Here is a 10,344-nt window from a genome sequence, read left to right as displayed (position 1 = left end):
GTGTGAAAGGGCAGTGTGGTGTGCAATAGAGATTGCATCATCTGTGGATCTGTTGGGGCGGTATGCAAATTGGAGTGGGTCTAGTGTGTCAGGTAAGGTGTAGTTGATAATTACCCTTAAATAGCCTCTCAAAGCACTTCATGATGACAGAAGTGAGTCCTATGGGGCGATATTAATTTAGTTCAGTTAGCTTTGCTTTCTTGGGTACAGGAACAGTGGTGGACATCTTGAATCAAGTGGGGACATCAGATTGGGATAGAGAGAGAGTGAATATGTCTGTAAACACTCCAGCCAGCTGTTCTGCGCATTCTCTGAGGACCCGGCTAGGGATGTCGTCTGGGCCGGCAGCCTTGCGAGGGTTAACATGCTTAAAGGTCACGTCGGCCACGGAGAACACGATGCCACAGTCCTTGGGAGCGGGCCACGTCGGTGGCACTGTGTTAAGCGAAGAAGGTGTTTAGCTTGTCTGGGAGCAATACGTTGGTGTCCACGACGGGGCTGGTTTTTCTTTTGTAATCTGTGATTGTCTGTAAACCCTGCCACGAATGTCTCGTGTCTGAGCCGTTGAATTACGACTCTGTCTCTGTACTGATGTTTTGCCTGTTTGATTGCCTTACGGAGGGAATAACTACACTGTTTGTCACCTTGTCGTGGTTAAATGCAGTGGTTCGTGCTTTCAGTTTTGCGAGAATGCTGCCATTTGTCGACATTTTTTGGTTTGGGTAGGTTTTAATAGTCACACTGGGAACAACATCCCCTATACACTTCCTGATGAACTCAGTCATCGTGTCCATGTTTACCTCAATGTTATTCTCAGAGGCAACCCGGAACATATTCCAGTCCGTGTGATGAAAACAATCTTGAAGCATGGATTCCGATTGGTCAGACCAGCATTGAATAGACTTTAGCACGGGTACTTCCTGTTTGAGTTTCTGCCTATAGGAAGGGCGAAACAGGATGGAGTCGTGATCTGATTTGCCTAAGGGAGGGTGGCCTTGTGGCCATCCTGGAAGGGGGAGTAACAATGGTTGAGTTTTTGATGCGCGAGTGCTACAGGCAATGTGATAGAACTTCGGTAGCGTTTTCCTCAAATTTGCTTTGTTAAAATATGTAGCTACAATAAATGCGGCCTCAGGATATGTGGTTTCCAGGTTACGCAAAGTCCAGTGTAGTTCCTTGGGGCTGTCGTGGTATCAGCTTGAGCGGGAATATACATGGCTGAGACTAGAACCGAAGATAATTCTTGTGAGATAATACGGTCGGCATTTGATTGTGGGGTATTCTGGGTTGGGTGAACAAAAGGACTTGAGTTCCTATATGTTACGTTCCCCAGTTTCTGTGTTGTGGTTTTGTTTGTATGTGTATGTTTCAGGCTGGATTCCTGAAATTCCCCCAAGCAGCTGATTGGTCGGCCCCGTTGCTAATTGGAGCTGACCCCGCCCTCTCGTCAGAGGATACAGCTGTATCCCATTTCAGACTCCTTCTCCAGCTAGAAAAAGCCAGTGTTCCTTTGTTAGAGAGAGATTATTAGTATGTCCTGTGTTGGTTGTTGCTGAGAGACTAGAGCTGATTGGTATGTTCTATGTTGGTTGTTGCTGAGTGAGAGCTGATTAGTGTGTCCTGTGTTGGTTGTTGTTAAGAGAGCTGAGGGTGATAAGGGTCCTGTGTTGGTTGTTTCTTAGAAAGAGCTTATTATTATTATATCCTGTATTGGGTGTTGCTCAGAGAGAGCTTCTTTGATATCTTGTGTTGGTTGTTGCTGAAATAGTTTGTGTACAGTATTTTGTAGCCGGTCCTGCAAAGTTGTCTATGCCAAAAGGACTGTGTTTGTGATTAGTAATTATTCTGTTTTTGTTCACGGAAGGAAGGGGAAGGCACCTAGGGAGTGCTTAGGCAAGAGGCCCACGGGTATACATAACCCGTAGTATTCACTGTCTATGCACGTTAGGTAAGACCTGGGCGGACCACCCCCTGTATTTTGGTTAGCACACCAGGTGGTGGTAAGTAGTGGGTAGGCAGGTAAGGTAGGAGAGGGGGCTTTGACATTTACTTTCTTTGCTTTGGTTCCATTCAGCCCCTTTTCCCCAAATTTACAGTGACGGAATAAATTCCCAGAAAATGGTAAATTCTTTGCCTTTTGTCATCCTTACTCGCACCTACAATCCCATACCTCTTTCACTCCACGGGGAGTTGAGTTGTAGCAGGGTGTTGCGTTCCCTCTTCCTAGAGGCGTACGTAACACTGTACATTATCACACCATGAGTAGTTAATCATCAAACATACACCCGCCTTTTTTCTTCCCAGAGTTCTTTCTTCCTGTCTGCGAGATGTTCTTAGAACCCAGCTGGCTGTATGGACGGGGACAGTATATCTGGAAAGAGCCATGATTCTGTGAAACAGTATGTTACTGTCCCTGACGTCTCTCTGGAAGGAGATCCTCGCCCTGAGCTCGTCTACTTTATTGTCCAGGGACTGAACATTAACGAGTAATATACTCAGAAGCGGTGGATGGTGTGCACACCAACTGAGTCGAACTAGAAGTCCACTCCGAATACCGTGTTGACCTACTACAGTAGCTATGTTGGTCTATTGTATTGCAACAATGTGTATGCAGGCTGGTTAGAATTCAAGCTTTCTCAAACAGCCTAATTCATACTCTTCAGAAGGATAATGACTTCATTGCCCTGCTATTAAAATAATATGTATATATAATTAGGCTGTATGTATCTTTAGATATACAGTGGGCCTATTGTGAATGTGTACTATTGTAGCGTCACCATCTTTATTGCAAAAATAAATACAAATACACACAACTTTAAGCTATATATTCATTTGACAGAGTTAATGAACTGTCAATTGTTCAGCACAGCAATTGATAAACAGGATCATGTTTGAAAAACAAGTGGTTCTGAGTTTGTCAATATTACACAGGTAAGCGAAAGGTTCCAGAAATCAGGAATGCAGACAGGCTCTATAGATCTTTATATGAGTGACTGTGTCGAACCCACCACCACCTGTTGTTATGTTGGGTACCTACATACCCCCAAAAAATATCTTATAAAATATATTTATTTTTCATTGAATGTATTGTTAAAATAAAGGGTTACGGAAATATAGGCAGGCACCACATTACTACAAGACAAAACAGCTCACTCAGTCAAACCTGATGGGGTCGTAAGTATAAAAGCAAAGCTTGCTTTCATATAATAAAAACAAAAGCTTGGAAAGGTAATGGAATGGGGTAATGTCTAAGTGTGGCTGGGAAGAATAAAATACATGACCTTGTATGCGGTACAAATCACACTATTGTGGGAGCACCTCCTCTAAGAGGTCACGTAACCTCCTCTTGGGCTCCCGAGTGGCACAGCTGTCTAAGGCACTGCATCTCAGTGCTAGAGGCGTCACTACACACCCTGGTTCGATCCCTGGCTGTATCACAACAGTTGTGATCGGGAGTCCCATAGGGCGGCGCACAATTGGCCCAGCGTTGTCTGGGTTAGGGGAGGGTTTGGCAGAACGGTAGGCCGTCATTGTAAAATGAGAATTTGTTCTTAACTGACTTGTCTAGTTAAATATAGAGTATGAATTAGGCGGTCTGAGAAGGTTTGCTTCCTAAGCAACCTGAATACACATTGTTTGAAGTACAATAGACCAACATAGCTACTGTAGTAGGTCAGAGCTTTCCTTTGAGATAGCTAGCATACAGAAATCAGTGGTGGTAGTCAGTCATTTTGAAATGTAATGCAGTTGATTGGTAACAATGACATGTGTTGGGATTGACATCCACACAAGCATTATACTCTGATTTTTACCTCAACATAGTGTGAAATACAAAGAAATTGTCTAAATGTAGGCTAGTTTTGCTGGCGGTCAAATGAGGAGACTCGTGTTTCCATGGCAATTTCATTGTTTTGAGTTCGATTGACCTCTTTACCGCATGTATAATCATGGAAAGTTCAGTATTCTGTGAGACATTCTTCCATATCCCTTTAGAAACATCCTGTCCTCATACACAGAGACTGTACCACTGTCCGGTGTGGGGGTTTGTGTCTCTCTATCACCCCCCCAGTGTGAGTTAGTGCACTCCGGAGTCATCTCTGTGGTACTCACCATCATAGTCTTGTCCTGCCATGAAGCAGACCACACTCTTACGGGCCTGGAGGGTGGAGAGTAGCCCATCGTATTTTCAGACTAGGGAGATGGGATCTGTAGAGCTGGGGTGGATAGGGAGATTCTTTTTCAATTAGTTAGATTTAGTCAATGATTTTGTCAATGAGTCTATTGAGTCACATTAGTGATATCCAATTTCTTGATGACTGTTATAACATTGATGTAGGCCTCATTACTTGATTCATTGATAATGGTGACCATCTCCAGTTTGTCGTGCACCAACAACAGAACTCCTTCCAGCCAGTGCGGCTGATCTTGACTGAATCCTCCATTGAACACATACCTCTGCTCCAGCCCTGTAGGTGCTAAAACATAATAATTTCATAATAACATAATTAAACAGGTGTCAAATACTTCAAATTATGTGGGACACCTCTTATCCAGAGCTATAGGTTCTCCATAGTCAAGTTACAGGGAATTGTGCAGTATAGAATAGTTGCAGGTGGTATTCAGCTTAAGAACTAGTCAAAATGCATTGCAGTTGTGCCTCCTGGTGTATATATGATATATATTATAGGCTGGTCTGCTACTGATGTAGTTTTGTATATACAGTGTATATTATCTGTAAATAGTTCACTGAAGTTTTCTTTCTTGAATTACCTGCTATTTAGGGAACTACCTTCTGCTGCCCTCATCTTACCGGAACAGTGTTTAAACCAACAACCCTGCAGGGAAAGTGCAGTACCTGTGCTATAAAGGACCAGACCTCCTGACTAACAGCGGACCTACCTGGTGGGTGATTCAGATCGTTGTCATTGTGCGTCTTTAAAAGACCAATAGTGAACACTGGACTCCTCCCTCCCTAGTACGGTGACATCATAGGCATCCAAAACGACAAATCGGTATTTGGATGGTTGGACTGAAATGATATACATAGATATCACCAGTGCTGGGATGTCCCCCTTGCTGATTCAGAATCAGTAGAGCTGATAAGAACCAACCGCAGTTGAGAACCAACCGCAGTAGGGTGTCTGCTAAGTAATAAAACTCATGGTTTCCCTAAACGTGGTGGACTTCAACCAGAGAGGAGTCAAACTCTTTCATCACCGTTTCCGGAGCCCGCTCCGCCGCATCATGCATCTTGTTGAAGCCATTGATAATGTCCCTGAGCTGAAGGATGAAGTGGGGTTAACATTTTCCGCGTCCCACCTCTCCTGTGCATTGCGCAATAGGTGAAGACTGTTACTGTAGTATCATTTCCTTGTATGTTTAAAATTTAAGCCATAGTCTGTCTGCGTCTTGAATGTCAGCGACTATTCCAAACGTAAACAGTGGTTTGATGCAGTTCCTCATTCCTGGTTTCATGATTTCATTGATCAAACTCCACTTGAGAAAGCCAGCTAACCTTGTAACATTTTGGACTGCTGCCAGAACTCTTGCTTATTCTACCTACTTGTGTAAAGTAGAGTGAAGTTTGCCAGGATTTCTTATTGTACTAGGCCTACTGTACATTGTTTCAATGTCCACTGAGACGGATACAATGTTTCTAAAACGCCTGTAGAGTTATTACATGTCCTACTGAATTTTCACGAACATCCTATCTTCTTGTTTTTTCTTCTTCTTGTTCTTCGATGAGGTTTAATGGTGGTTGGCAATTATATGTTACCGCCATATATTAGATGCCAACCCTACACTCATTAAAACCCACAACCCCATTCCACTACTTTAACTCCATCTGATCCTACTCCAGGCAAACGACCTGAGAGGACGAGACACTACCACTCAACACACCCTGTAACTCTTCTGAACTCAAATCTCATACCCCCAAGTACTTCTCTGCAGCTGCCACCACAACATCTATTTTCTGTGACTTACGTTCCACCTCTGCGGTACAGTTGATAACCATTGCTATGAACGCTCAGAAGCCAACCTTACTGAAGAATACTGAAGAATACAGTATATCACTTTGGCCTGTCCTTACTACTAACTGGGATCATCTCAGGATAGTTCATCCTTGACCCATCCTCCTCTACCTTTTTCACTGCCTCATCATACAACACCTTTGGCACTTCTCTGACCCTGGCCACCTCAACCTGCCTATTCTTCAATGGATACCGCCGATCCCCAGCAACATGTGCACCCCTACAGTTGACACACACAACTTCTTCCACCAAAACTACAGATCCCTCCGTCCCATGCCCTCCTGCACACTTCCCACATCTTGGAATCTCCCTCCTACACACTGCTGCGTCATGGCCATAAACGTGGCACCTGAAACGCAGTGGGTTCGGCACAAAAGCTGTAACAGGATAACTCGTATATCCTAACATGACTTTGTCGGGTAAAGACTCTGATTCAAAACTCAAAAGAACAGACTGTGTTGCCTCTGTTTCACCACGCTCCCCACCGGGTCTGCGTCGTACCAATCGGCGGGCGTCACAAACACAAAGAATTTTCAACTTTAATCGCTCCGCCTCCACACTTAATGCTACCCCAGAAATCACTCCCTTCAATGGCGCCCGATTTCTAAGAGCAACGTGTCATGACGTTGGCCTCTTTTGGTACAGAGAGGACAGTTGACCCCCTCCCCTTTGTACCATCCCCCAACCTACCTTCCCCCCCAACCCAGGTCCTGTGTGAAAGGGTTGTAAAAACTCTAAGAGGAGCGTCTCCTACCACATGTTTCATAGAGAGACAAAGGAAATTCTTCCAACTCATAGAATTGGAGAACCGAGCGACAGGTGTGTTCTGGAGAAGGTATGGAAGATTGGTGAAGAATCCAGCTACGAACAGGTCCGCTTGGTACAATTTTGTGATACTCAGAAGAGACAATATAGCCATATTACCATAAAACTGTTTATATAATAGCCTCAGCTTGAGACTTGCATCATAATGGTTGTATAAAATGTATTAATAAGGATAAAGCTATTTGTAATACATTGAGATGCTATGTACTGATGTTAATGTGATAGAATTGGATTTCTGTACCAAGCTTCACTCAGCCATCGGCACGCCCCCAAGGGACACAGACAGGACCAGGCGTCATTTGACACGCCTGTTCAAGGGTCACTATAAAACTATACCCTGAGCTACATTTCTCCAGACCAGGCCTCCACTCCATGGCCAATAGGTTTTACCATCCAATTCCTCTACTGAAAGTGAACTACACCACATGGTTAACTTTTAGACTATCGAGACCGACAGAATAAGAACAAGTCTTTGATATTAATTATTAGTCTGCAGCTAAGTAAATTATATCATCGAACGCGAAGACCAACGAAACATCCATTCTATAACGACATTAATGAATGTCGCTTTGAAAGATCCATTCTAACCGAGAGAGAGAGAGAGAGAGAGAGAGAGAGAACTCTTCATCAGAACGACGCTCGAACAAGGATCCCGACGACACATGAGCGTAAATATATATTGATTGCAATTGTTCCCGAATGAGCGAGCCTTCAATTGTCAATTGTTAATATTAATGAACTCTGTGTACCTTCTCAGCTGACCGTTTATGACCCATTGTCTAACAGACCAGTCATGCCTGTTAGCCATTAGGGCACATTACTATACCAATCCTTTGTGACGATAATTACTGTTTGTATGTTTTCTGTTAATTACTTAGTGTAGTAAATAAATGATTTTAAGACAATTGATGTATGGATGATTTTAGTAAAGACTGGGTTCGTGCAGATACAACAATTTACGACGTTTGGAATGAGACTGGACTCGAGGTAAAATACACCATTTAAACCAGAAGATAATCGGCCTATATTATAATATAGGAAAGTTATATTAGGAAAGTTATAACTTTGTAATCTGAATATTCTCCTTGGTGCCCCGATCTCCTAGTTAATTACAATTAAACGATTAATCAGTTTAATCGCGTGATAATAATTACAGGGAGTTAATTGATAAACATGTCTTCAGTTTAATGGTACCCCAAAGACACGACAAAAGCATGACACAGATCATGGCCCAAGTTACGTCGCATGGAGTGCCCGCTCCCTCTGATCTGAAGAAACACAAACAAACATCACAAGTCCACTTTGGGTTACCTTCACTTACTCAACAGCACCCACCATCTTTTCCACCCAACCTCAAACCACATATCAGCCAAAAGGCCTGCATCCACTTTCTTCAAAAATCTCACTCCCACTGGGCCAAACTCATCTTTATCATAACCATGTCCTTCAATGTAAGGGTCAGGCTCTGAGCTGCTCACCACACCTTCCACCACTTAAATCTCCATCATTCAATTCCATTTCACCTCCAGAACTCGGTCTGGTGCACAGCTCACTCTGTTTGCACTTGACCCCAGTCTTCTTCGACACACCATCTACCTCTCTTCCGCCATCTTCAACAGGCTCAACCTCTGCCGCCCTCACTCTCTTCAACCTCTTCTTAATCCTAATTTTCCTCCTCCATTACTCCCTCTAATATCCACCTTTCCATATCCCTGTCCCATATCCCTGTCCCTCTAATATCCACCGTCCCATATCCACCGTCCCATATCCCTGTCCCATATATCCCTGTCCCTCTTCTCCTGGCTTTTGCTAGTGGCCCAGTGTCATGCTGAAGTAACTCCATCTCATAATTAAGCAATAAATTAGAGGAGGTGGGTATATGGCCAATATACGTATATGGCCAAGGGCTGTTCTTAGGCACGGCCTTTAGCCGTGGTATATTAGCCATATACAACCCCTGATATGCCTTATTGCTATTATAAACTGGTTACCAATGTAATTAGAGCAGTAAAAATACATGTTTTTTCATACCCTTGGAATACAGTCTGATATACCATGGCTGTCAGCCAATCAGCATTCGGTGCTCGAACCACCCAGTTTATAATCAGAATAAGATCATGGTTGGTATACAAAGAGAAATGTCCCTCCTGAGCTGCACTCAGTAAAAACTTTCACATCCTATTTACGCTGTGACAGCGCAGTAGGCATATCAAATAGGGTGTTGTGGTCGCATGGCAGGTTACAGATGAGTAGCATTCTAACACCACCAAATGCACGGGAGTGTTGTGAAGTACTGAACACCAGAGCCATCTAGATAAATCTAGGAGGTGGCTCTATTGACTCATCAAAAGAATGTGAAGTATAAAGTAGGCCTGTTTTTTCACGGTATTGACACTAGAGGGTAGTGAATAGTCATACTAGACCTCACTGGCTATTGAACAATGTCGGCAAGGAGGGCTCCTGTTGCTATAAAAACAACAACAATATGGATCAATATTTTCTGACAATAAACAGAATATGATTCTACTTTGTATTTACTATGACATATACAGTGTTTTCGAAGCCAAGAGGTTGGTTCATGTTGAATTAACAGCATAGGCAACAATTCAGGGGTTACACTCTAAGAATTCATACCAGTGTTTGTTTATTGTTGTCCATCAGATAATAGTGTGTCTAAGAGTCGGATAATGGACTGAACTACCCTGTTTAGCAGTGCTTTGTTAAGACTACTTGACCTTGAGACGACTTGACATTAACTCATAAGACTAGAGATTTTACCATCTGTTTCATTAAAGATGAGCTTTAAAAAAAAATAATAGTATGATCCCAATCCATTGCAATCAATGTCTTTCTTTTTTCATGCGTTGCGAATAGCACCGATCACGCCCTCCAACCGTCCCGTCATGACTGTGACCTGCTGAGTGAACAGTTTGAGGAGGAGCAGGAGGCCAAGGCAGAGCTGCAGCGCCACGTGTCCAAGAACTGCAAGGATCGATGGTGGAAACGAGAAGCAGGTACAGGGAGTGAACATTTAATAACCAAGGACAGGAACAGAATTACGGACAGCGTCTGGACAGAGGAAACAGAAATGGCAATAATGCTGACACTGGGATGAAACAGACAGATATAGGGAAGGCAATCAAAACGTGAAGGATTCCAGGTGAGTCCAATGAGCGCTGATGAGCGTAATGATGGTGACATGTGTGCGTAATGAAAGGCAGACTGGCGCCCTCGAGCGCCAGAGAGGGAGAGCGAGAGCAGGCGTGACAAGGCCATTGTAGAGGTGGAGTGGACGCCTGTGAGAGAGTGGTGCTGCAGCACTCCCAGGTTAGTGTTGTTTCAGGCTGATTCTTGACCCAATACCTGTATGAACATATACTTATGTCAATTACAGTTGAGAATAAGTTTTTCCTGAATTTCCTCAAGTTGAATAACTTGTGTTTCAGAATATCAACCTGATGAGCACAAAGAAGAAGCTGAATGCTGA

General features: G+C 43.4%; 1 pseudogene; it reads right to left on the bottom strand.

The window, feature by feature from the left end:
- Positions 1-4,784: 4,784 nt before the first annotated feature.
- On the bottom strand, positions 4,785-5,475 carry LOC123728967 (manganese-dependent ADP-ribose/CDP-alcohol diphosphatase-like; annotated as a pseudogene).
- Between the last annotated feature and the right edge of the window lie 4,869 nt (positions 5,476-10,344).

The sequence above is a fragment of the Salmo salar genome, chromosome ssa19 (assembly GCF_905237065.1).
Source record: "Salmo salar chromosome ssa19, Ssal_v3.1, whole genome shotgun sequence".
Taxonomy (NCBI): Eukaryota; Metazoa; Chordata; class Actinopteri; order Salmoniformes; family Salmonidae; genus Salmo; species Salmo salar.
This window is presented reverse-complemented; position numbering and strand designations above follow the sequence as displayed.